The following is a 26,020-nucleotide window of genomic DNA, read 5'->3' as shown; positions in this document are numbered from 1 at the left end:
AACTCCTGAGCTCAAGTGATCCTCCCCTCTTGGCCTCCGAGAGTGCTAGGATTACAGGCGTGAGCCACCGCGCCTGGCCTGTCTTTATCATTTTTATATACCTGGATTCAGCCTGTGAGTTTGCTTTACTAGAAGTTTGCCTGCATTGAAGACACTTTGGAAGTCAGTACTCAGCGAGGCCCAGGGCCCTGGGGAGAGCAGGAATTTCTCATCCCCTCTGGAAGAGCTCTGCTCCCGGCTCTCTTGAGCAATCACTCAAACGTGTGCGTGCTCTTCTTTTTATCCAGTTGGATTGTTGTGAGTGTGGGATGAGCGCGTGCCCCAGCAGAGTGCTGGTAGACGACTGTCTTCCTTTTTTCTTTCTCACCTTCTCTCACCTCCTTTCCCGCCTCTTCTCTGTTGTGCCCTGAGCGTTGGCTGATGGGATCGGGAGCGAACGGCCCCCCAGGTCCTGTCCAGCTATAAACACTCTCGTACGTGTCTTTTGGTGAACAGATGTGTACATTCCGTTAGTGTATATCTAAGGGTAGGAATTGCTGGAACATAGGATATGTTCACTATTTAGCTTCAGTAGATATTACCCAACAGTTTTCCAACGTGTTTTACTGTTTTGCTCTCCCACCAGTATTACATGAGGGTTCCAGTTGTTCTACATCCTTGTCAACATTGGATATTTCCTATCTTTTACATTTTAGCCATTGTGGTGGGTATGTAATAATTTGTTACTTGTAATTTTAATTTGCATTTCTCTGATGAGCAGTGCAGTTGAGTGCCTTGTCATATGTGTGTCATTCATCTTAATATTCTCTTTTGTGAAGGCTATATTAGTTACCTGTTGCTACATATTACATTACTGCAAAATAGCAGCTTAACAGAACAAACATCAGGAATTTGGGCACAGCTGAGCAGGGTGCTTCTGGCTCAAGGACTCTCGTGAGTGTGCAGTCCAGCCGTCAATGGGGTGACTCATTTGCCCAGGTCTGTCATGGGTTAGCACTGCAAGTCCCATGTCCTAGGAAACCCATTAGTCCCCGGCCAATTGGGATAATTATCAGCTGTTGGCCAGGGCAGCAGCCTCATCTGAAGACTCGGCTGGGAGTGACCTGCTTCTAGGCTCACTCGTGTGGTCTAGCAGCTTCGATCCTTAGCCATGTGGCATCTGCACAGGCTGCCCTGTGACATGGCTGCTGGCTTCCCTCAGGGTGGGCTTTCCAAGGGGGAGGTAGAAAGAGAGCCCAAGGTGAAAGCCATAGTCTTTTTATAACCTAATCTTAGAAGCGATACCCCATCACTTTTTCGGGAATACCTTGACTACTTTAGACACTTCTATATAAATTTTAGAATCAACTTATAAATTTCTATACATACATACACATGCACACACACACAGGCTGAGATTTTGATTGTATTGAGTTGCATCTGCAGTTCAGTTTGAGGGGAATTGGCATCTTTATAATGTTGAGTCTTCCAATCCATGAAAATGGTATATCTCTCTATTTATTTAGGTCTTTAAAATTTTTTCTCTATACCATTTTATTGTTTTCAGCTAAAAAAATCTTTCACATCTTTTGATAGATTTATTCCTAGATATTTGATGTATTATAATGGTAATTTTAAAATCGTATTTTCTGTTTGTTTCTGGTTTATAGAAATTCAGTTTTTGTTTATCGACCATATATCCAGGCGCCTGCTAAATTCATTTATGAAATCTGAGAGTCTGCTTTAGATTCTTCTGGATGGTCTACACTTTATTTCTTCCTTTCCTACCCTCTGCCCTTTGTTTCTTTTTCCTGCCTCTTTGTACCGGATGGGACCACCTGTGCAGTGTTGCACAGGCCTGGGGAGAAGCTTCCGATCATTTACTGTTAGTGATGATGTTTGCTGTTGCTCTTCTGTAGACAGACTTTTGTAGATAGGTAGATTTAGGAAGTTTCCATCTTTTGTAGCATGCTAGGATGTGTTTGTTAAAAATAATCATGGATGGTGTTGAGTTTTAGCGAGTGATTTTTCTATCAGGGTGCTTATATAACTTTCCTCCTCTTTTGTTGTTCATATCATAAATCATACAGATTGTTTCTGAATGCTAAGCCACCTCGCATTCTTAGAAGAAACTCTGCTGAACCGGGTGTGTTATCCTTTTTATTTATCATCAAATTTGATTTGCTGGTATTTTGTTTAGGAGGCCTACCCCATTTTGAAGCTTCTGTTATTATTATTTTACACAGGAAATCCTTTTTCATTGAAGAGACATTGGAAAATGTGTGGAAAGAAAACCTCAATTAAAAAGTTTGTTTTAAAAATCCTCCTATGCGACCCAGATATAATCACAGTGAACATGTTAGTGTCCAGAGGGATTTAAAAAGAACTGAGCACTTACACACTTAATGTTCAGTAACTGAGTCACATGGGAATAGATAATTAAAAGCAGTTTGTAAAGGAACTCCCGTTATTTCTGCCGTAGAAATGCTTGGTATGTCCCACGGTGAACACCGATCTCTTGTCTGCTTTTTCACAGTCCTCTTTTGCAAATCCCTGTGTCATGCGATTTCCATGAGGAGCCTTACCTAGTGACACGCACCCTCCCGCGAGGTGACCCACCTTTCTATAGCTCTGCTGGGAAGTGGCCTTCTTCCTTCTCCGCAGCTTTTCCTGGAGAAGACTCTGCAGTAATGACATCTCATTGTGCTCTATCATCTTTGCAATTAGTTTGCCTCCTCAGGTTCCGGATGTCTCTGAATCCCTAGATAACTTGCTGTTATATAATTCATTGGCTTTTTCAGTCCATGAATTATACTGTGATCATGCTTATTTTCCACATCATTAAATATTGTTTGAGACCATCATTTTTAATAGGTGCCTAGTATTCCATTATATGGCTGGGCCATAATTGAACTAGTCCCGTGGTGTTGGACACTTAGGTTGTTGACGATCTGGGGGAGGAATGAAAACCCGTCGGTATGGAAACGTCCGCGCAGCGGTGGAGAGTGGCGCGATGCCAGGTACCCACCGCTCAGCACTTCCCCAGTTCACGGCCAGCCTCCCTCTCGTTTCCCCACACGGGGTTATTCCGAAGCAAATTCAAGATAGCATTTCATACATAACACATTTCAAAATGTATTTCTAAAAGATAAAAATCAATAATTCCTCAATACCCTCTAAACTGCAAACTGTTCTAGTTTCCCATCTCGCCATTTTTTTTCTTCTTTGTTTACTGAAATCAGAATCTGAATAAAGAACACTTACTATGGTTGGTTGATAGGTCTCTTAAATGTGTTTAACTCTGTATGTTTATGTTCTCCCCTTCCCTTTGTTTTCTCAGTATTTGTTGATAAACATACTGTAGTTTCCCGGTCGGGGAGTTTGCTGATTGCACCTGGTAGTGCTGGTCACGCGCGCGCCTTGTTCCTCTGCTCTGCCTGGGCACGGCAGCTAGATCTGCAGTCTCGCGTGGGACTGACTTTGGTCCATTTTTTAAAGTTCTTTAAAAATTATTTATTTATTTAGAGACAGTCTCTCACTATGTCAACCAGGCTGGAGGGCAGTGGCATCATCATAGCTCGCCGTAACCTTCAGTCCCCGAGCTCAAGCGGTCCTCCTGCCGTGGCCTCCCAAAGTGCTGGGACTACAGGCGTGGGCCACCGCGCCCAGGCCGCTTTGGCCATTTTTTACAAGAGCAGCTCAGGAGTGGTGGTGTGTGTGTCCACCCAGCAGCACAAACCTCTGGGGCCATCAGCAGCTGTTGTTGGTCACTGCTTAGATTCATTCACGCACGAGGTGGTGCAAAATGGTGACGTTCTAATGCTCCCTTCCCTTCTTCACGTGTTAGCTGGATTCATTCCACAAAGGGAAAGATGCCCTCATCAGTTATTTGGTTGCCTCTAGGCCTGGTTTTTAACAGGAAAGACAGGGTACATGCCTGATTCTTTCTCTGTATTTACCAGTTTTCAAAATGAGTTGGTTTTCTGATATCCTCTAGAGGTGACCAATGACTTTTTTTAAAACTATCATTATGAATTTAGATATATTTGATGAGCTTCATGTTTGCAGTTTTTGACCGGGAGATACTAGGTTGAACATTCTTTTATGTAGGCTCTCAGTCAAAGCTCCTTCAACTGCAAGGGACAAAGACCCCCTTAAGCTGCCTCAAGGAGAGTGGGGCAAGTCACAAAGGTTCACGGATCACGTCAGGAGGAGAAGAACACAATGCCTAGCGATACTGAGCATTTTTCATGTCCTTACTGGCCATTCCGTGCCCTGTTTTTAATGGTTGTAAACCAGTTTGTCCTGCGGGTGTGTCCTAATTTATTTACCTAATCCCCTGATATTGGACACTTAGGTTGTTCCCCCTCACTTCCATTTTTTTGTTTGGTTTTGTTTTGGTTTTTGCTGTTACAGATGATACAATGGTGGACATCTTATTTATTTATTAAGGATAAGTACCAAGAACCCTGTGGGCAGGTCCGAGGTTATGAACATTTTTAGGCTTTCTGACGTAGAATGCCTCCCTGCCTCCAGCCAACCTTCCTGCCAGCACTGGGTGCCTGTCCCTGGCAGCCAGCTCCTAACCTCGCCCCTTGTATCTTCCAGATGCCTGGGAACCACTTGCCTCCTCCTGTGCCACGAGGCCACCTCCGCCCCGACACCACCCCACATGTCCCCCAGCCTTCCTCCGCATCCACACAGGCCAGCCGGCTGCCCTTGAACCGCGAGGCCCGGGCTCTCCCCGCCCCTGCCCTGCACCCACCCGCCACCTGAAGCCACCGGCTCCGATTGCCAACAACCTCTGCTCGAAAAATGACAAAACGAAACGGAAAAGGCTACAGACCTCTGCAAAACCAAGGACTCGGGCCGCTTCGCAGGCAGCCTCTCGGTTCCTCCTGCTCTCCTGCGCGTGTGCTTTTGTTTTTTATTTTAAACAGACGTTCTAAAAGAAAAAAACAACTACCTTCTGTCCTAGAAGATATAGACTGACAGATGGGGAGAAGGCCTCCGGGACCTTGGGGACCTCCGCCTCCCCTGCATCCCGGATCCCCTGGTAGCCGAGAGGGCGTGGCGGTCCAGGGTGTCGGGGGGCCTGCCTGGTTAGCATTATCTGTCGTCCCTTTTAGCAGCAAAACCACCTGCGTGGCCAGGATCATTAATTATGAGGATGACGATTTTTTGTGATAACAGTATTGTGCTCTTTGTGGGGAAAGTGAGGTTTTTTTTATATACATATATAATTGATATCTTTTATTTATTGGTTGTTAACCGTTGCTGCTGCCTCACGGGTCCGCAGCTCCCAGGGCTGCGGGGCCACCGTTTACATGTGCACGCCCCGCCCGCCTGCCACGCTCGCTCGGGAGGCTGGTGGCCTGCAGCAGGCCAAGATGCCAAAAAACATTTTTTTTTTTCAGATACTGTGCTTGATGTGTGGAGAGGGGAGAGGTAGGATTTCCTGCCTGGCAAATGCACTGTTCCCTCCAGCCAGATGTCCCCACACATCCCCTTTCCCTGCTGTCCCCGACCCCCTGCCAACCTTGTTCTCCTCTGGGTCCGTAACATTTTTTCTGAGGACGAACAGGGAACATCTTTAGGTTTCTTGACTCTTACTTTGGTGTTTGCCGCAGCATGGAGAACGGAGAGCCTTGTGCTCACACAGGGCGCCGGGAAGAGGGGGATGGGGTACATCGGCTGGGCAGGGAGGGGCGGTCTCTGCGAGACGTTGGCAGAAGTAAGGGATGCCTGCACCTCCTTGGGCGGGGCGGGGGTTTGAAAACAGTCCAGGACTCTCTGCTCGGCCTTCCCACCTCCCTGTCTGCTTTTCCAAGTAGAGCACGCGATTTTCTTTCCTGTCCCTCTCTTAGCTCAAAGGTTGGCGGAGTGGGGACAATAGCAGAGTTCCAGTCAGTCCCATTGAGATAGTCTCTGCTGCTTGGGGCTGTGGCCCGTACGCCCCCACAGGAGGCTTCTAGCTCTGCCTGCCACTGAGGCAGGGGTGGCCCCAGAACCGTCACCAGGAATGTCAGGTGACCCTGGACCAGAGGTCAGGAGCCTGAGGTCTGGCCCTTGCTCTCTGGGCCTCAGCTTCCCAGTGTGCAGAGCCGGGGCCTGGGCTGGTTGGTCCTGAAGGCCCTTTCCATGCTGACAGCGTATAATTCTAAGCCTGGGATTCGGTTTCCGACAGTGTGTGGTTCTGTGGCCTGTGGCTGCCTGTGCCCGACCTCAGCAGACACGGGCACTGTCTGAGTCACAGCACAGCCCCTACTGTGTCTCTTGGCATTGGTTGCTTCTGTGTGGGGTCTGTCCCAGCAGCCAAATGTGTCAGGTGGCACACCTTGTCCCTCCCAGCCGCAATTTGGGTCCCACCTGGACCCTTGATCTCCCTTTTTGGCTCAGAACTAGTCCTCACCGAGGGAAGGCTTCTGGGGTGAGAAGCAGCCTCCCAACTGTTTAGGGCCAGGCCTGGGGCTAGAATTCTTGCTGCTTCTTTGCAAAGCCCACATCCTATCATCCCGTTCCGAGAGGGGCAAGTCTGGCCCTCGGCTCCCCCTGAGTCGTCCTTGCTCTCCACTTTGCACACCCAGGAGGCCGGAACCCGCCTGCTGCTCAGCCCTCAGCACAGAGGACTCCAGGCAGATGAAGCCTCTGCCAGAGCGGCTTTGCCGCGTCCACTCCCCCTGGCCGGGCACTCGGCCAGCTCCAGCAGTCTCCCCCTGGCATTGGCAGCCCCTTTGGTTGTGCTCTGGCCCCACTTGTCAGCCCCCCAGGTCCTGCAGGGCTGGGGAGCAGTGGTTCTACCTTCACAGGCAACTTGGAAGGGTGGACTCTTTGAGTACCCTGCTGGCCGGCTTCCCGCCCAGCCACTGGCCCGGGGGGCGTGGGACTCACCACCAGTCGCTGCGGTTCCTCAGCCGGCTCTGAGCTGGGGTCCCAGGGCAGGGGATGGACTTGGTGACTTGGGGTTGAGAGAATGAGAGTGGGGTCTTTCCCATGTCGGCTTCCTTTTCTTTGGCCTCTGCCTGAGCCTCGACTTGCCTCTCTGGTCAAGTGGGAATGGTGTGTTGTGCTCCTGTCCTGGAGGCATCGCGGCAAAGCCACTTGTGGCTGAGGATTGCCAGGGTTAAGCAAGGCGTCCGATTCCTAGACATCCACTGAGCCCCGAGCCTGGCCTTGCTCCTGTCACCCTGCCCTTTGGCCTTCTGGTTTGGAGCCACAGTGTGGCTTTTGGCCTTAGCAGGCAGTGTCCTGGGGACCTGTGGCCCCATGCCTCGGGCACACCTGTGTCCCAAGCCCTGAGACAGCCCAGAGCTGCCAGATGGGCCACGCTTCTTCCTGGTGGGGTGCTGGACGCTGGTCATTTTTGCTCAAGGTTGCCAGGCAGGGACCGATTTCTGTCCCCTCTTCTCACCACTGAGGTTCTGTGGCGGCACCCTCAGAGCCTTAGGCCAGATCCCTCCTGCGCAGCCCTCAGCCCTTTCCCCTACATTTTTTTCCACCTGAGGCCCTGTCCTGCCGTGTGCTGCCCTCTCTGGGGCGTCCGTCCCAGAGGCCAGGCCCTCAGCCCCTCTGCAGAGCCTCACGCCAGGGCAGGGCTGGGGCCAGCCTTGGGTGGCCAGTGTGCCACGGCCTGGCCTCTTCCTCAGTGTCTGCACCTCACTTTCTGTTGACAGTGACTTCGGAGAACGTTACCATTTTCCATTATTTAACAGGTAGCGTTTAAAATGACATCAAGGCAAGCACAGGTGTTGCCCTCTGTACATCTCTTCCCCTGAAATGCTTCCCAGTCTGACAGCTGATTTCCTACAACAATGCACCTGGGCTTGCGGGGACGTTGTCTCTCGTGGGAAGAGGGCTGGGGGAGGTCGGGATGCCTGGGGGTCCCTCTCGGGAGAGAAAGCCCCCGCTGCCCACCCGCCCAGCGGAAAGCCAGCCCGTTCCCAGCACGGTTTCAGCATGCAAGCAATTCAAGGGGGCGTGGGGCGCCCCCTGGTGCTGGAGAGCCTCGAAGGCATCTGGGGGCGCCAGTCTCGCCAGGTGGTCGAGAGGGAGGTGGGCGGCCAGGAGGCCCTGGGCCTCCACGTTCTTGGCAGTGTGTTCTCAGACGCCCCTGCCGGGCCACCGGGAGAGCAGGGGGATTAGCAAAAGGGCGCTGTGCTGGGAAGCCTTGCCCCACCCCCCGCCCTTTTTTTTTTTTTTAATATCTGCAGAATAAACCCAATGGTTAATTTTTGAATGAATAAAAGGCTTTTGTTGAATAAACAGCTGGTCCCATCTTCTGTCTTGGCATCTTGGCATCTAGGCTCAGGCTCTGTCTGCTCTCCACGGCTAAGATAAACGCAGAATTACCCCTGGCCCCCTGCTGCACGTGGCCCTGTCTTGCCGTGTCACTGCAGTGGTTCGTGGCCCCAGGGAGGCCCACCTCACTCTCAGTCTGATTCAGTGGGCAGCTTTCTCGGGACTCTGGGCAAATCACCTCTGCTCATGGGGTCTCAGTTTCCCTCTCCCTTCGATGGGAGCGAGAGTCTCTGCTCGGTCGCCTCCCAGGGCCTGGCGCAGCCTGGACAGGAGCGTAGTAGCGACCCAAGCCTCCTGCAGAGGCGGAAGCCGGTGCCCTAGAGCAGTGGTTTGAATTGTTGGCGCCTCACCTGGAGCCTGCAGCCTGGGAAAGGAATTTAGGTGACTCTTGCAAAAACAAACCAAAAAAGGAACTGTTTTCTGGCGTGGTTGTTTATTTCCTTTCCTGCTTGCCTTCCTAGCCCCTCTGAGCCTCTGTTTGGGGTGCTGTCTTGTCTGACTCCTCTGGTGTGTGTTTCTGGGGGAGGGGCAGACCCTGGCTGGTGGACGGGGCCGTGTGGCACGCCCAGGCCTTCCCGTGCTCCTGCTGTATGTTGTCCATGTCATGCCGATTAAACACGCTTCCTGGACTTGTCCTCGCCTCCCTTGTGTGGGCCTGTTGCTTTGTCTGTTTCTGTTCTTTTCCATTTCATTTTAGGTTTCTTCTTCCTCCTGTGACACCCTTTCTCTTGCTTTGGGTGTTGTCCGCCCAGTTTCCCCAAGAGAAGGAATGTGCAAAGTGAGAACCTTGGGCATAATGATTAAACCAGAAAATCTCCAGGAATGTTCTGGGAGGCCGAGAATTTGGCAGGTGGACCTGCCCCAGGTATCAGCCACAGCAGCCCTTTCCTGTCTGCTGCTTCTGTTGGGGGATCTCAAAAGGACTTCCACTGCTCAAAACATGTCTGAAAACAATTGGCCTCGACACGAGTTCTCAAAGTCCAGCGTGTGTCAGAATCACCCAGAGGCTTGTTAAAACCTGGGTTGCCTGCCCCGCCCGGCAGGTCTGGGCTGGGGCCTGAGAATTTGCATTTCTGGTAAGTTCCCAGGCTGTGCTGTGTTGCTGGTCTGGGGACTGAACTTTGAGAACCCTGGTGAGACGTGTGCACTGCTGGGTGTCCGGTTGGGGTCCTGCCTCCATTGGCTGATCATTCACTCACCCAGATGGGACTTTTGTACCTGTGAGGTGCCAGGCGCTGAGGGCCCAGAGATTGGCCGCTGATCACGGGGTGGTGGAGGGGGCTGCGTTGCGGAGAGGTGGGGAGATGAGCTCTCGGGCACCCTCGTGTGGCTGCCCTCCTCGTGGTCCCCCTCAACCTCAGACCTGGGGTGGCGGAGAGCCCTCCTCTTCCCGCTCTGGTCAATAGCCCCATGTTCACAGGCCCTGCCACGCTGGGGAGGGGGGCGTCGGGGGTGGCGATGGTTCTTGCTTTCCAGAGCTGGTTGAGAGAACATGAGTTCAGAGAGCAGTAAAAGGAGGTGTGGAGTCAAGAGCGGAGCTGCTGGTTAGAAATATATCGCTCTTGGATGCATGAATCACGTAGGTTGATGAGATCAAGCCAGCGATGTTAGAATGAGCCGTGGTTCAGAGTTGGATTTGTGATAGGAATCATAAGACCGACACCACCTTCGAGACGCAGCTGGAGGGCCGGTGCTGCTTCCACTGTGGGCTGGAGCAGCCACTGAGAAGCGGGTGCGATGATGTCACCCTCTGTGTCTGGCTCTGGCAGGGCCTGGAGTGAAGATGCCAGAACACATCCAGAGCTGTGAGAGGGACTCAAAGGGGACACAGAAAGGTATTGTGGGACAGTGGTTAGGGCAACAGGTTGCTGAATCAGACCTTGACATTGGGCATGTGTTCTAACTGACAGGTCTTCTGGTGAAAATATGGACTCCCCCACTGAGAGGCAGTGATGGCTGGACAGCCCCTCCTCTGCAACCTCGCCCCAAAGCAGATACAATTCTGCCAAATGTCCAAATGGTCACTAGCAAGCAGCCATGAAGACGGTCTTACACCTGTACCTGTCCGTCCGAGGGCGGGGGCCTTGGGCCCCAGGAGCCCTGCCCCAGAGCACGAGTCTGGAGGCATCAGGCTGCTGGGCTCTTCCCTCGCTGTGCAAAGCTGCTGAGCTCCCGGAATCCTTCCAGCCAACCTTTATCCTCCTCACGTTACACTTCCTCTATGAAAAGGGATTTCTAACATCCTTGTGCTAACAAACACTGTGGCTTAGATTTAATAACGGTGCATATTTAACATGCTAATGTGAGGCCTTTTGGAGCGCTGATTCCTGACTAGGGTGTTTCATGTACTCGGGGACTGTCCCTGAGGTGGAGATTAGAGGTAATTTACATGCCCACCTGACTCCCCGTTTCCACTGAAGCACTGACGGTAAACGCCTTCCTCTGGGAGTGCCGGGATCTGGCTCCAAGGGCCATTGTGAGGGTGGCGGGGGCCATGCGTCCGTCACATGCATGGTGAGCTGGCAGTGGGCGTCAGCTGTGCTGGAGGTAGATCCAGTCTTTTCCAGGCAGCCTTGGGTGTCTACAGGGACCATGGCTCTGCCAAAGGCACACGGTGGGTCACAGTGCTCTGCTCCGGGGCAGGCTGGGGCCTGCACTGACTCGCCCATGGCCCAGCCTGCACTGTGGGTTGAGGCCCAGCAGTGGCACAGACCCAGCTCCTCCTCCCTGGTCCCGACACCTGCTCTGCCAGGACGGCTCAGACTGGCTGCCATTCCCTGGGTGTGGTAGCACAGGGCCTCCTCCCCACCTGGCCTCCCAAACCCCAAACTCACATCCACGTGTTAGAAAGTATCTCCCTAAATCTTAACCCCGCCCCCACCCCTGCCTGGCTTAGGCATCACCAGGCATACAGAGGAGATGATGCAGGGAAGAGGAGACAATTGGGAAGCAGAGTAGGAATGCCACGCGGATCCCCGCCCTGCTGTGGCCACCTCCTCCCTGCCATCTTCCTGCCCGGGCAGTTCAGGGGCAAAAGGCTTATCCTCCAGGTTGCTTGGTCTGGAGGAGCCAGGGGAGGGCAGTGGGCATGGACAGTGGCTTCGAAAGCCTGCTGGGCTTAGGTAAAGTGAGCTTGCTGGGTATGGCAGCACCTTCTGCTTGTCTGCTGTCTCTTTCTAGCTGGGCACAGGGCCATGTGGAATAAAGGACTACATTTCCCAGCCTCCCTTTGGCTGAGGGTGGCCAAGTGACTCAGTTCTGACCAATGGATGAGAGAGATGAGCACAACTTCCCGCCCTCCTGCCCCTTCCTGCTGGCTGCGCCAAGGACTCTGAAACAAGCCTTCCTGGGCCTGGGCCCCCACCCCATGGAGCCACCACACCAGCCCGGGCCTTTTACACTGGGACTGTTAGGAGGAAGAGAGACACACCTCTACCTTGATTAAGCTATCCTGGGTCTCTGTGTCAACAGCCCAATTTATATTCTCTTTAATATACCGAGTGATCGCTGGGTCACTGTAAATGATTTCATGCCACCTGCAGATGTTTGCATCTAAACTCTGAATGTTTGCCAAAGTGATTTAATAAACAACTGCGCAGTGCAGTGTGCTGGTGTCACTACTTCTTGTCCATGCCTTCCCATCCCCTCTTCCTTTCCCACTGTGCCCCCCTCCTCCAAGTGTGCAGGGCACGGAGGGTCCCCACCTGAGGGACTCTTGGGGGCTCCTGGGGGCCTAGAGGCCCTGGATTATCCGGGAGCTCAGGGAGGCCCCCCCAAGACTAGGCCAGTTGGGTTTTCACTGGGGAACCACAGGAAGGGGACTGGGCAGGCTGGCCTCATGGTGGGCTCAGGAAGGACCCTGCCAGGGGCCTCAAGACGTGGGGACCAGAACTTCTCATGGTCTCTTCAACTTCCTGCCTCAGAAATTGCCCCCTTTCCCCAGAGGCCTGAAATGAGCCATCCCATAAGCAGATCTTGGAGGTTTAAAATGTGATGCGTAAAACAACTTTTTTCATAGAGTCAGGAGAAGGGGTGGGGAATAGTCACTTTGGTACCGTTGTCACACGGCTCGAGGGCAGGTCCTAGTTTAGTCACTGGACTGCTGGTTGCCACAGAGGCAAGGAGAAGTCTTTGTGATATTGTGGGGGGCCCACTCTAGCCTTTGAGGATTCTGACGACCCAATTAGTATGTTTTGTGTCAAACGGCCTTCTTGCTTTAGAAGGAGCAGGTTTATGCAATGTCAAAGGCCAGAGGTGGCTCTGTGGGGGAAGGTGCTGCTCCTGGGAGGAGGGGGGGAGGGACACTCCAGCCCAGGAAGGGAGTCGCCCTCAGGGAAAACCTGGGGCCCACCCTGAGACCCAGGTTCTACCCCGAAGCCCAGGCATCAAATCAGCTAACACAACTCTGGATGCTGTTCAGCTGATTTGCACCCAGAGCCCCTTGCCCGTTTCTGCAGTGGCCGAGAGAGCCTGGTATGTGTAGCCGGGCAGGCACAAGGTCACGCTTTGGCCACTGTCCGGGACGGATGCTCAGCCTGGCTCACGACGCAGCGCACACCGACGGGCAGTGCCCACACGTGCTCCACCATGGGCAGGGCTTGGGCTGTGCTCCCCACCTCTGCCCCCAGGGGCCTTCCTGGCCAAGGGGAGACCTGAGCTGCCCTCGAAGAATGGTGAGATCTGGACAGGTGAGGGGGAGCGGGAAGGGGGCAGCAGGTGCAGAGGTGGGGTTGCAGGAAACAGATGGGGGAGGAGAGGTCGGCAGATGGAAGTGGGGCAGGTGCCCCCCTGGTGATGAAACATCAGTTTTTCTGGCAGATGAATCCACACAGAAGGAAGAGACACAAGGTCACCTTCAGGGCCATCGCTGGCACGGCCTGGGCTCTCTTCTCGGCGTCCTGGCAGCCCGGCAGGACAGCTCTCGGCCCACGCTAGCAGCTAGCAAAGTAACAGCAATAAGGAGCACGGTCGTGACAACAGCTAACGCTGAACGCTCGCCGTGCGCTGGCCTCGCCCGCGCTGTCCCATCGGTCCCCAGCGGCGCCCCCTCGAGGCCGGCGCTGGCATCACACACGTTTACAGGCCGGGCTGTCCGCGGAGGGCCGGGCTTGTCCCGCCTGCGGCGTGCAAGGCCGCCCAGACCCCGAGCACGTTGCCTTTGGTTAGAGGCAGGGGCTTGGGGAGACGGCTTCTGTTAAGTCCAGATCTGGGCAGCAGCGGGTGCCCCTGGTCTCTCCCAGATGCCTGTCGTGTGGGGCGGGGCCCATCGTGTCTGGAGGGAGGAGGAGCTCAGAGCTGGGTTGGAGGAGACAGGGGTGGGACAGAAGCTGGGCCCAGGGAGGAGGGTCCCGCTCACAAGCTGCCGGACACTGGGGCTCGGGGTCCCAAGAGTGCCCGGGCCCCGTTCCCAGCCAGGTAGCCACTCAGGCATGAACCATGGGCTGCGGGCAGGATGGGGTGTGCTCCAGAGAGGGGACCTCAGGGCACAGGAATGGAAGTAGCAAGCCTGGGTGGGCAAGGTCCCACCACACCTCCTGGGCATACCTGGGGCTGCAGCCAGTGCTGACCACAGATTCCCTGCTGGTGCTCACAGCTGGCTCTCTGGTCCTCCTGGCCCGTGGCTCTGCCACCACTGCACTGTGTGCTGTCCTTTTCTGTCCTGTGAGGTAGCCACTGCCATTGTCCCGTTTCAGATGAAGAAACAGTCCCAGGGAGGTTCAGTGACTTGCCTGGGGTCACCCAGCTGATAAATGGCAGAGTGGGGATTTGAGGCCAGGCCTACTAGACACGAAGCCGTGGCCACCACTGTGATTCATCACCTTTGGCCTGATGTCTTCTCCCTCGGCCGCATAGAACCAGCACTTCCCAGAGTCTGGAATTTTCCACCAGGCCACAGGCCCACATGTGAAGAAATGCAACCTTGCTGATGGAAACACAGGTCAGACCCGTGGCTCCCGGGAACCGTGTGGCCCTGGTGGCTGCAGGGCCGCTGGGTGTCCTTGGCTGGCTTCTGGCCTCTCCCTGACCTGGGCTCTCCAAGAAGCAAGGGAAGGCGACAGTCGCCAGCTACTCCCACAGCCCACAGCTACTCCCAGGCCCACGAGGCCGCGGCCCCCATCCTCACCCTCCTGGCCAGTCTTGTGACAGGACAGGAGAAGGGGTTCCCCCCGCAAGGAGGGACTCGGATCGACCACCTGGCCTGGGGAGACCCAGGGCAGGTGGGGCCTGGGAAAGCTGGCTGTCTTGGCTGGTTTTAAAACGTCTCAAAGCCACCACACTTGCTGTGCCATCTGGCTGTAAATTCAATATGGGTGAGGTGAGGGGATTCCCTCTCCTCCCAAAGTCTCTCATCTCACAACATAACTGGTAGTTAATGTTCCTGCCCTGGGTTCCAGTCCTGCCCCACCCCGACCAGCAGTCCAATCTGGGGTAATACTGAATATAAACCTCTCTGAGCCTCAGTTTCCTGATCTGTAAAGTGGGGATGATAGAAGCACATTTCTCCCAGGGTGTTGGTGAGCGTCCATGAACCATATGTCTGAAGGCCTTTCATACGTGGATGCAGTGAATGTTGTTATTATCATCCAATTCTCTCCACCCCAGATTTGCTGTCCCTTCATTTGGTCAAATTTTACTCCAGCCAACTGGCTCTCAACTTTTACTTCTTACACTGGGCCACTGGCACAGCTGCACTTAAGATCCTGGTCCAAGTCCAAAATTCTGGAGAGGAAAATATGTGGAATCAGGAGCCTTTCCTGAACCGGCTGATAGCCAAGGAAGGTTCCCCTGTGCAGCATGGCTTGTGCCCTGCCAGCCCCTGGGTGCCCCCCACAACCACCCTGGGAGCTGTCTCTGGAGCATCCAAAACCCCTAAAATCCTGGAGATGCAAAAAGGACACTTTGTGAGACAACAAGGAGAAGGGCCCTGCCTTCTGCTCAGCATGGTCCAGGAAGTTCATGGTCTTTGTCCTCGTAGGCAAAGCAGCCAAGGGTCTGGGCAGGGGTGGGCATGTAGAATTGGCCTGAGCCTTGCCCCTCCCCCCACACTCCTTTTCTGGATTCACAAGGACCCACCCAGCAAGATGAACAGGCAACAGACTGGGCGTGGTGGCTCACGCCTGTAATCCTAGCACTCTGGGAGGCCGAGGTGGGAGAATCACTTGAGCTCAGGAGTTCAAGACCAGCCTGAGCAAGAGTGAGACCCCGTTTCTATTTAAAAAAAAAAAAAAAAGACAAACAGGGAAGCTGGAGCCCAGCCCTGCTCTGCACAGTCTTTGTCACTATAGTCAATACTTGGAAATTCCCCAGATCCATACCCAGCACGAGGTGGGGCTGAGCTTTGCTCTGTGCCAGAGGAAGATTGAGAGGTTAGACAGTTGCAGCAGACAGAGAAGGATGATAAATGATGATCCCCATAAAGTGAAAGGACATGATTTGTAACGTGTCCCTCTATGGCCTTACAAGTGGGTGCAGCTTCTGCAGGGAGCAGCAGCCTGAAGGATGCTTAGCCATCCAGAGCCCCTGTCCCTGCCATCCGTCACAGTAGCACATCGCCGGCACCCGCGCTGGCCGCAGCAAGACCGGGCTCAAACCCAGCAGAAGAGCCAGCTGGTGCCTCTGAGCAGCTTCTGTCCCCCCAGTCTTTTCTGTGTGTTTTGATAATTGAAAGAAATAATATTTTGCACCTGAGTGCTATGAGTGTTCCACAAATATGAAAAACAAAGCTAAATGCTATCCAATGGAATGGGCTTGGAATATTTAGCAAACCAATACCAAAAACAAAGGAGAAAAGGTTTTTTATTCCAACAAAGCTGGAGTGTTATTCCTGCTGTGGTTTGAATGTCCCCCATGTGTTTTGCATGCTGAAATTTGATTGCTAATCTAACAGTATTACCAGGTGGGGCCTTTAAGAGGTGATTAGGCCAGTGAGGGCTCTCTGTCTTTATGGGTGGCTTAATGCCTTTTAAAAAGGAAAGGGGCCTTTAGGAGCGGGTTCTCTTTCTCTCACACTCCCGTGCCCTTCCACCTTCCTCCTGGGATGACAAGCATGAAGGCCCTCGCTGGATGCCACACCTTGATGCTGGACTTCCCAGCCTTCAGAACTGTGAGAACTGAATTTCTTTTGTTTATAAATTACCCAGCCAGCGGCACTCTGTTACAGCAGCAGAATATAGGCCAAGACACTTCCTGATGCTGTATGTTACTGCCACAACGAGCACTAATTAATCAAGAATGTGAACTCTGATAAATTGATTTGGATATTTGGCCACATAGTTAGTTGTCCCTCTTACGGTTCACTTTTTAAGTCGAGGTAAAATTTATATAACAGGAAGTTAATCATTAACCATTTTAAAGCACACGACTCCGAAGCATTTAGTACAACCCCGCCCTTGGGCAATCACCGCCTCCATATTTGTGTCACCCTAAAAAGAAATTCTGCTCCCGTTAAATGGCCACTTCCCATTCCCTCCAGTCCCACATCCTTGGCAACCACTAGACAGCTTCCCGTCGCCATGGGTTTGTCCATTCGGGATATTTCATACACACGGAACCCTGCGCTATGCGGCCGTTTGTGTCTGGTGTCTTTCACTTGGCGATGTTTGCGAGGTGAGTCCATGTGGTAGCATGGTCAGGACTTCCTGCCTCTGTATGTGCTCCCTAATCTTTAAAATTCGGGTGGCCAAGAAGAATGCAGACCCGGCAGGAGGGAGGAGGCTCCTCTCCACAGCGGGTTTGACAGGACAGACTCTGCAGGTGGCTCCGTCTGCACCCAGATGGCCAGGAGGGAGCAGGTGAGAGGGAGGTTTCCATGAGACTGCTGCACCGTCCGCGGGTAGGCACTCCTCCATCCGCTCGTCCGAAAAGTGGAGATCACAGGACTGAAAAGTAGGACCTATCTGCCAGGTCAGTGTGGGACTCACACGGGGGGGATATGTAGAAAACACTCAGCAAGTGATACAGTGATTCCCATGGCTGTGTCTCCCCCAGGCAATGTCTGCTGGAAGCCCCACTGTAGTCAGAAGCGGCCTGGACTTGGTCAGGGCTAAGGGCGAAAGGCCAAAGTCCCATCCTAGGGACAGTGGCCTGCAGGGCCCAGGAATGAAGTTTTCTCTCCCTGGAGTGTGGGGTGGTCGCTGCTCGTGTTCGCCTACATCGCAGGCTTCATTTCAGAGCCCTCAGAAGCAGATCCTGAGTCGAGGGTTCAAGGGCAGGGTTCATTTAGGAGGTGATCCTGGGGAATTCAGTGCAACAGCCTGGGAAATGTCATTGTCCCCATTTCACAGATGAGAAAATGGAGGCGCAGAGTGGCTGAGTAATGGGTATTAACATTACACCTGGACTCTTGATAGATTTATTAAAGCTTTTTTAAAAAAACCTATTTTCATGGCCAGTAAACAAGTTGAAAACACTCAACTTCATTAGTAAACCAAGAGAATACATGAAAATAAATATAAAACATTTTCATATACCATATTGGTGAAGCTTCAAATATAATGGTCAATATTTGGGAAAATGTAGGGAAATAATGCTCACTGCAGCTAGAAAGATACATTGCTACTGATTTATAAAGGGCAATTTATAATATGTAGCAAAAGCCATAAATACCAAGGTAATAACAGTGGTTATCCTCAGGAAACTGTTTTAAAGAATATTGATTTTTATGATTTACTGTAATGAACATGTTTTCTTTTTATGATAAAATTTTTATTTAAAAACATATTAAGTTATTTTCAGAACTATCAATATATATTGGTAGCTCTTACTATTCTATGCTGACATTTTTTGGGTTTCACATTTTTAAATGTTATTTTTTTGAATTGAAATACAGTAAAACTGACTTTATTTTTTGCTGTAAAGTTGTGTAGATTTTAACACATGCACAAATTTGCACAACCGCCACTGCAGTCGGGATCAGAACAGCTCCTTTATGCTACCACCACTTTGTGGTCACACCCTCGCCCTAACCTCTGGCACCTGCTCATCTGTTCTCTGTCGCTACAGTTCTGTACTTTTGAGGATGTCATGGAAACAGAAGCATGCAGTGTGTGACTTTTTGAGACCGGCTGCTTTTTTTTTTTTTTCCTTTTTTCAAAGGAACAGCTCAGACGGTCCTCTGCCCCTCACTCTCCCAAAGGAAGAGAAGGACGGTCTTCGATTGCAAATGGCAGTTGCAGCGAAGCGACCAGACCGGCTTCACGCTCAGGAGAGGACGCTGCGCCTCCTCCTGGTGGTTTCCATGCTCTACTCGTTCGGAGAAACTTCTCTAGTACTGATCAGACTATAGAAATGATCCTGAAAGTATGGTCTTTGAGACTGGCTTCTTTCACTCAGTCTAGTGCTTTTAAGGCGGATGCACGTTGTTGCTTGTATCAACAGCATGTTCCTTTGTGTCGCTGAGTAGTATGGGTGTACCGTGTTTGACTTATCCATTCTCCTACTGGAGGACATTTCCAGTTTTTGGCGATTATGAATAGAGCTGCTATAAACATTCGTGGATACGTTTTTGTGTGAACCTAAGCTTTCATTTCTTTAGGGCAAATACGCAAGTGGTATGGCTGGCTCAAATGGCAAGTGTATGTTAGCTTTATGAGAATTTGCCAAACCGTTTTCCAGAGCGGCTGTACCATTTTGCATTTCACCTGCAATGAGTGAGAACTCCAGCTCTGCTGCATCCTCGCTAGCACTCAGAATTGTCAGTATTCTTTTTGTTTATTTTTAATTTTTATTATTTATTTATTTATTTTGAGACAGAGTCTCACTCTCTCGCCCTAGGCAGAGTGCAGTGGCGTCATTGCAGCTCACAGCAACCTCAAACTCCTGGGCTCAAGTGATCCTCCCGCCTCAGTCTCACGGAATGCTAGGATTACAGGCGTGGGCCACCATGCCTGGCCCAGTAGTCTTTTTAAATCTCGCCTTTCTACTAAGTGTGTCATGGTATCTCACCATGGCTTGAATGTGCATTTCCCTGACGGCGAATGATGCTGAACATATTGAACATTTGCCTTCTCTAATGTCCTCTTTGGGTTATTTTCTTGTTGAATTCTGAGAGCTCTCATTCTGGATAAAGTCCTTTGTGGGATATGTGATTTGCAAATATTTTCTCACGGTCTGTAGTTTGTCCTTTCACTCCATTCTGTCATTTGCAGAGCAAACATTATTAATTTTGATGAAGTCAATTTATCAACTTTTCCTTTTATAGATTGTGCTTCTGGTGTCATGTCTAAAACCTCTTTGCCTATCTCCCAGTCATGAATATTTTCTCCTATGTTTCTTCGAAAAGTTTTATGATTTTATGTTTTTTATATTTAAATCTATGATTCATTTTGAATTGATTTTTTTTTTTTTTTTTTTTTTGAGACAGAGTCTCACTTTGTTGCCCAGGTTAGAGTGAGTGCCGTGGCGTCAGCCTAGCTCACAGCAACCTCAAACTCCTGGGCTTAAGTGATCCTACTGCCTCAGCCTCCCGAGTAGCTAGGACTACAGGCATGCGCCACCATGCCCGGCTAATTTTTTTTCTATATATATTTTTAGTTGGCCAGATAATTTCTTTCTATTTTTAGTAGAGACGGGGTCTCACTCAGGCTGGTCTCGAACTCCTGACCTTGAGCAATCCACCCATCTCGGCCTCCCAGAGGGCTAAGATTACAGGCGTGAGCCACCGCGCCCGGCCTTGAATTGATTTTTGTATAAGTTGTGAGGTTTAGGTCATGGTTTGTTTTTTATTGTTGGTTTTTTGCATACGGATGTCCAGTTGTTCCAAGACCATATGTGGAAAAGATTATCCTTTCTTCATAGAAATGCCTTTGCGTTTTTGTCAAAAGTCAGCCGTAATTGTATGGATCTATTTCTGGACTTTCTATTCTGTTCCATTGATCAGTGTGTCCCTTTGTCAATACCACACTGTCTTGGTAACTGTTCCTGTAGTTAAGTCTTAAAATGGAGTAGTGTGATTCCTCCCACTTTTTCTTTTTCAAAATTGTTTTGAGTATTTTAGTTCTTTTGCATGACAGTGTAACTTTCTGAATAAGTTTGTTTATACCTTTTTAAAAACCTGCTGCAATTTATGTTGGAATTGCATGAAGTCTGCAGCTCAGTTACTCTGCTGGGTCTTCCCACCCATGCACAGAGCATGTCTTAGGTTTTGTTTGCTTTCTGTCATCAGCATTTTGCAGTTTTCAGCATAGGGATCTTTTATATGCTTTCTTAGATTTATACCTAAGTAACTCATTTGGGGAGCTACTGTAAATGGTGTTGTTTTTTTTAAAAAAATGTTAATTTCCAGTTGCTCATTACTAGTGAGTAGAAATAAGGTTGAATTTGGTCTGTTGACCTTGATCCTCCTACCATGCTAAACTCATTAGTTTTGGGGCTTTTTCTTTTTTGGGTAAATTTATTAGAATTTTCTATTCTGATAACCATGTCATCTGAAGAGAAGAACAGTTTTAGCTCTTCCAGTCTAGAGGACCGTTGTTTCCTTGCCTGACTGCACTGACCAGAACGTCCTGTACAGCGTTGGAGAGGAGCAGCGAGCGTGGACATCCTCGTCTTGCTCCCGGTCATGGGCAAACGTGTTCTGTCTCTTGCCAGTGCGATGTAGGATGTTAACTGTAGTTTTTTTGTAGATGCCATTTCTCAGGTTGAGTAAATTCTCTTCCATTCCTATTTGCTGAGAGCTTTTTCATGAATGAACATGGAATTTTGTCAAATGCTTTCTCTGACCCAACTGATATATGATTTTCTCTCTTCATATGGGGAATCATATGGATTGCTTTTGAATATGAAAGTAGTCTTGTGTTCCTAGGATAAGCCCCACTTAGTCTTGGTATAGTATTCTTTTTATATATTTCTGAATTTGATTTGCTAATATTTTGTTGAGGACTTTTGCATCTGTGTTCATGAGAAATATTGGTCTGTAGCATTTATTTATTGTTGTCTTTGGTTTTGGTGTCAGGGTAATGCTGGTGTCATGAAATCAGTTAGAAAGTGTTCTCTTTTATTGAACAAAGTTGTTTTTTTCCCCCCTTTTAAATATTTGGTATAATTGAGCAATAAATCATTTGGGCATGAAGTCTTCCTTTCTGAAAAATTTTTAAGCTACAAATGTAATTTCTTTAACAGTTACAAGGTGAATCAGATTATCTATTTCATCTTGGGTGATTTTGGTACTTTGTAGTTTTGAAGGAGTTTGTCCATTTCATCTAAGCTGTTGGGTGTGTGTGCACAGAGTTGTTCAAACTCTTCCCTTGTCGTCCTTTGAATGTCTGTGGGGCCTATAGTGATGCCCCTCCTTTCATTCCTGGTATTGATAATTTTTCTTTTTTCCCTAGTTAGTCTTGCTGGAAGCTTATCAATTTTATTGATCTTTTCAAAGAACCAGCTTTTGGCTTCATTGATTTTCTCTATTATTTTTCTGATTTCCATATTATTGATTTTAGCTCTTTTTTTCCTTCCTTATATTAATATTTTGGGTTTATTTTGCACTTCTTTTTCCATTTTCTTAAAGTGGAAGCTTAGATTATTGATTTGAGACTTTCTTCTTTTCTAATCTGAGCATTTAATGCTATAAAATTTCCCCTAACCACTCCTTTACCCACATCCCAAAGATTTTGATACATTGTATTTTCATTTTCCTTATCTCTAGTTTAATTCCATTGTGGTCACAGAACATACTTTATATATTTTAATTCTTTTAAATCTGTTAAGGTTTGTTCCACCTAGGATTTGTTGTATCTTGGTGATTTTTCACAATAGAAAAGAACATGTATTCTGATGTTGGGTGGAACATTCCATAAATGTCAATGAGATACAGGTAGCTGACAGTATTGTTCAGTCATCCTGTACTTGCTGATTTTCTATCTGCTGGTCTCCCAATTACTGAGAGAAGCAGAGCCACCATTGCAGGAATGGGTCAAGTAGAGGACAAAATTTTACTTCTGAAGGGCGAAATGCCTTGATCACCCGAGAAGCTGAGTCAGAGTGTGGTGCTGGGTCCTCATGGCAGCATTGGGGTCATTTACTGCATCCCCTTGGAAGGTGGACACACATAGGCTTGAATCTCACCAGTCCTCCTGCTCCCTAAGGGGGAGTTCATGGCTAATGGTTGAGTTTCAGACCTACACACATCCAAACACATATATGCCTAGAACTTATTTGTCATGTTTTTTGATGCCATTTTTGAGGAGGGAAGGTTACTAGCAGTCTGAGTGTTCGCTGCCTTTCCCCCTCCTGACCTCTTAATGAAGATTTTACTGTTTTCTTTGAGGTTTTATGGGTTGAGGAGGGGTAATGGGTGAAGAAGATAGGACAAGTCTAAAGGCGCTAAATTTATTTGCCTTTTAGAAAGAGCTCATTGCTATTAGATGGAGAAAATGATAGATTTGCAAGGGAGAAGAGAGCTGGGGCGAGGGAGAGAGGAAGAGACACACGGAGGTGCAGCTGTGAGGGTGAGAGGCCTCGGGGGGCGACGTGTTGAAAGGGGACTATGGGAAGCTGAGCGAGGGCTGTGAGGTGTGATTCCCCCTTCGCTGACACTCCAAGCGTCTTCAGCAAAGACCGACTGGCCTCTCTGCCGCCACTGAGTCCCACTGGTGTTTCTTTTGGCTGCGACGCCTCACTGAGCGGGGCCTGACTGTCAGACAGAGGCCAAGCTGTCGTGTTCCATGTGTTAATTCGAGGAACACCCTACAGGAGTTTGTGTGTGTGTGGTGCACTTTCTCTCATTCCAGGCCAGGAAGGTGCAGAATTGCACTCCCGCCCTAGGAAGGGAGACTTGGCAAGAATGTTGCGATTGGAATTCAGGGAACTCTTTAATTATTAAAGTTCTGTGTTTAAAGTGGATTGCTTCCTCCAAGACAGGTCATCAACTCCCTCAGTGAGCACGGTTTTCTGGTTACATCAAAAAATATATTTTTCCCTTTTTAAGTTCACAGGGCGAGGAGGAACTACTTGGGGTGGGGCCTTAGTCAGAGATGTTTCGGAAAAAAGGGGAAAAAACCCATCCCAAGCCCTGAACCTGCCCCTTTCCAACCCCTCCACCTGAGCTGTAAATGGCAAGGAGCTATTGGGACCAATGCTAATAATAGCTTGCTGTACCCAGCAATTACTGAGTGCTTGCTGGATGCCGGATTGTCTCACATATAGTGAAAGTGCTTAGGCCAGGACCTTGCATAGGAAGATGTTTAATTAATATCTGCTGACTGACCAGTGTTGGCCTCTGCCAATGGCATTTTTGTGCCTAGGGATTTTGTTCCTTTTAGCCATGAGTCAGTTGTCATCTCAAGAGAAAAACAGGCTCATGAGGCATCTCCTGAATAAAGCAACATTTCCCCCCTTCTTTATTTAGGATTTTTGTTACAAATGGCAGAAATCCAACCCGAATGAGCCTAAGCAAGAAAAGGGAAGTTATTGATTCACACAATCACACCACAGGAAGTATGGTGGCAGCAGGGACTTGAAGGATGTCAGGCTTCTCTCTCTGCTTCTTGACTCTGCTGCCTTCATTCTGTCCTACTGCAGATGACCCCTACTGCTGGGGAACATGGCTGCTGGCCCCTAGTACATAGCCTTTCAGTCCCATGGCCCCAGAGACAAGACACATTCTTCCCCAGTAGGAACATCCCAGGGAAAGATGTTGATTGGCTCTGTGTGGGTCACATGCCCAGCTCTAGACCAATCACTGTAGCTGGAGGAATGAGACAATATGATTAGCTCAGCCTGGTTCACAGGCTTGGTTGGGGGAAGTCTGTTGGAAGCCATTACCAGAAGAAATGGAGCAGAGTTTTTAACTGTAGGCAACAGAAGGTAACTTTTGTTGATTATTATTATTATTTTTTTTAGAGACAGGGTCTTGCTCTGTCGCCAGGGCTGGAGTGCAGTGGCTCAGTCACAGCTCACCGCAACCTCGAGCAATCCCCCACCTCAGCCTCCAGAGTAGCCAGACTGCAGGTGTGCACCACCACACCTGCTAATTTTTTTTAATTTTTAATTTTTGTAGAGTCGAAGTCTGATTATGTTGTCCAGGCTGATCTCAAACTCCTGGCCTCAAACGACCCTTCTGCCTCAGCCTCCGAAAGTGTAACTTTTGCTGACTTAAGCAGCACTATTAAGTGCTTACACATGAGGTACAGAATTATGCTTGGTGCCACCCAGGCAGAAACAAGCCCCTGAAGCCATTGCAGCCCTAGTCTGATGACTAGAGGCTGTGGCTCACTGCACTGCCCCTGCCACTGCCACTAAGGGGCCACCAGCCTCTTTGGGTTTCTGGTTCCAGAGGTGAGTGTATTTGATGGGGGGAGCCTATGACACACCCACGCCTCAGCTGCGGGAGATGATGGGAAAGCGAGTGACTGATGTCTTGGCATCTGTGGTGGGAAGCGCGTTCTGCTCCCCACTAAGCCTTGTGCAGGGGGGTTCCCAAACTCAAGACAAATGTACAGGCCCTATGTAGTGTGTGCAAGCAGCAGCCACTAACCGCTTTGTTCTTGAGGCTTTCATTCCTGCCTGTTTCTATTAATTCTAAGTGTCAAATGAGATGTAATTAACCTCCTTTGCTGACGGAGTCCACCCCATAAATCTTGGCCCTTGGCAAGCAGCTCCTCTTCATGCTAAGAAGGTCATGGCTTGATGTCTGGGCTGGGGAGCATCATTTCTCTCCTTCAGGATTTTCCAAATGGGGTTTCTTGGGAAGCAGCTCCAGACACAATTAATTTAAACATCTTTAATCTGATTCCTTTTGCAATTCTCTGCTTCAATCAAAGGTCAGCTGTCACGGCATAATGGTTAGGATTGATCTTTTTCCTTGATCAACATCATCTTGGTGACACTGTGGATTCCTCGGTCCTTGGGGGAGACTTCCTGAGGCTAAATTAAATTGGCAGGAGACTAATGGGGAGGAGTCCAGGGTGGTAAGAGAGCTCCAGACTGGGCCCAGAACCCCTCACCCCAACTGCAGGGCTGGACTCAGCCTCCCTTAGAGGAAGAGGGTGGCCCAGCTGGCCCCCCCAGGCACCCTGGTCAGTTGAGATCCCCTTCCTCTGGTTTCCCAACTGCCCTCCCCAGACAGCCATACCCTGCTTTTAAAACAAAATTGTGATGAAACACACATAACATGAAATTCACTATTTCAATTATTTTAAAATGTACAATTCAGCGGCATTTAGCACACCCACAGTATTGTGCAGCCATCACCGCTGTCTAGTTCCAGAGCACTGTCACCACCCTCCCCCAAAACCCTGCACCCCTTAAGCAGTCACTCCCCATCCCTCCCACCCCCAGCCCCCAGCACCCACTAATCTGCTTTCTGCCTCTCCGGATTCGCCTATTCTGGATATTTCCAGACTCCAGGCCTTTTGTGTCTGGCTTTCTTTAATTTTCATCCGTGTTGTGGCGTGTACCGGCACTTTGCTCCTGCTTATGGCTGAGTAATATCTCTTCAGCCGCATTTTGTTTATCCGTTTGTTCATTGATGGACACTCGGGTTGTTCCGCCTCTGGGCTATTGTGAATAGTGCTGCCGTGCACATCGGTGTACACGTTTTTGTTTGAACACCTGGTTTTAATTCTTTTGGCATACACCTAGGAGTGGAATTGCTGGGTAATGCGGTAATTCCATGTTTAATTTTTTTAGGAACCGCCAAATTGTTTTTCACAGCAGCTGCCTCATCGTGTGTTCCTGCCGCCCTGCCGTCTTGACCTGGCATCTTTAAGTGCTTTGAAATGATTTTTCTTGGCTGTCATGCTTGCCT

General features: G+C 49.9%; 1 protein-coding gene and 1 non-coding gene across 3 annotated transcripts in view; one reads left to right on the top strand and one right to left on the bottom strand.

The window, feature by feature from the left end:
* NCS1 (neuronal calcium sensor 1) overlaps positions 1-8,255 on the top strand; it is a 47,946-nt gene extending 39,691 nt beyond the window's left edge. Inside the window, exon 8 of one of the 2 annotated variants that reach the window (XM_045563743.1) lies at positions 4,588-8,255. The gene's annotated coding sequence lies outside the window, so the exon portion shown is untranslated. Of the gene's footprint in view, positions 1-2,515; positions 3,209-4,587 lie in introns of those variants that run through there. The other variant, XM_045563744.1, reaches the window with a different exon arrangement.
* A 10,119-nt stretch (positions 8,256-18,374) lies between these two features.
* Positions 18,375-18,586, bottom strand: LOC123646830. Its single transcript, XR_006738066.1, has one exon. It is a non-coding gene; the product is annotated as a small nucleolar RNA U3 (small nucleolar RNA).
* Between the last annotated feature and the right edge of the window lie 7,434 nt (positions 18,587-26,020).

This window comes from Lemur catta, chromosome 10 (assembly GCF_020740605.2).
Source record: "Lemur catta isolate mLemCat1 chromosome 10, mLemCat1.pri, whole genome shotgun sequence".
Taxonomy (NCBI): Eukaryota; Metazoa; Chordata; class Mammalia; order Primates; family Lemuridae; genus Lemur; species Lemur catta.
The sequence above is the reverse complement of the archived record's forward strand: the minus strand, read 5'-3'. Positions and strand labels throughout refer to the sequence as shown.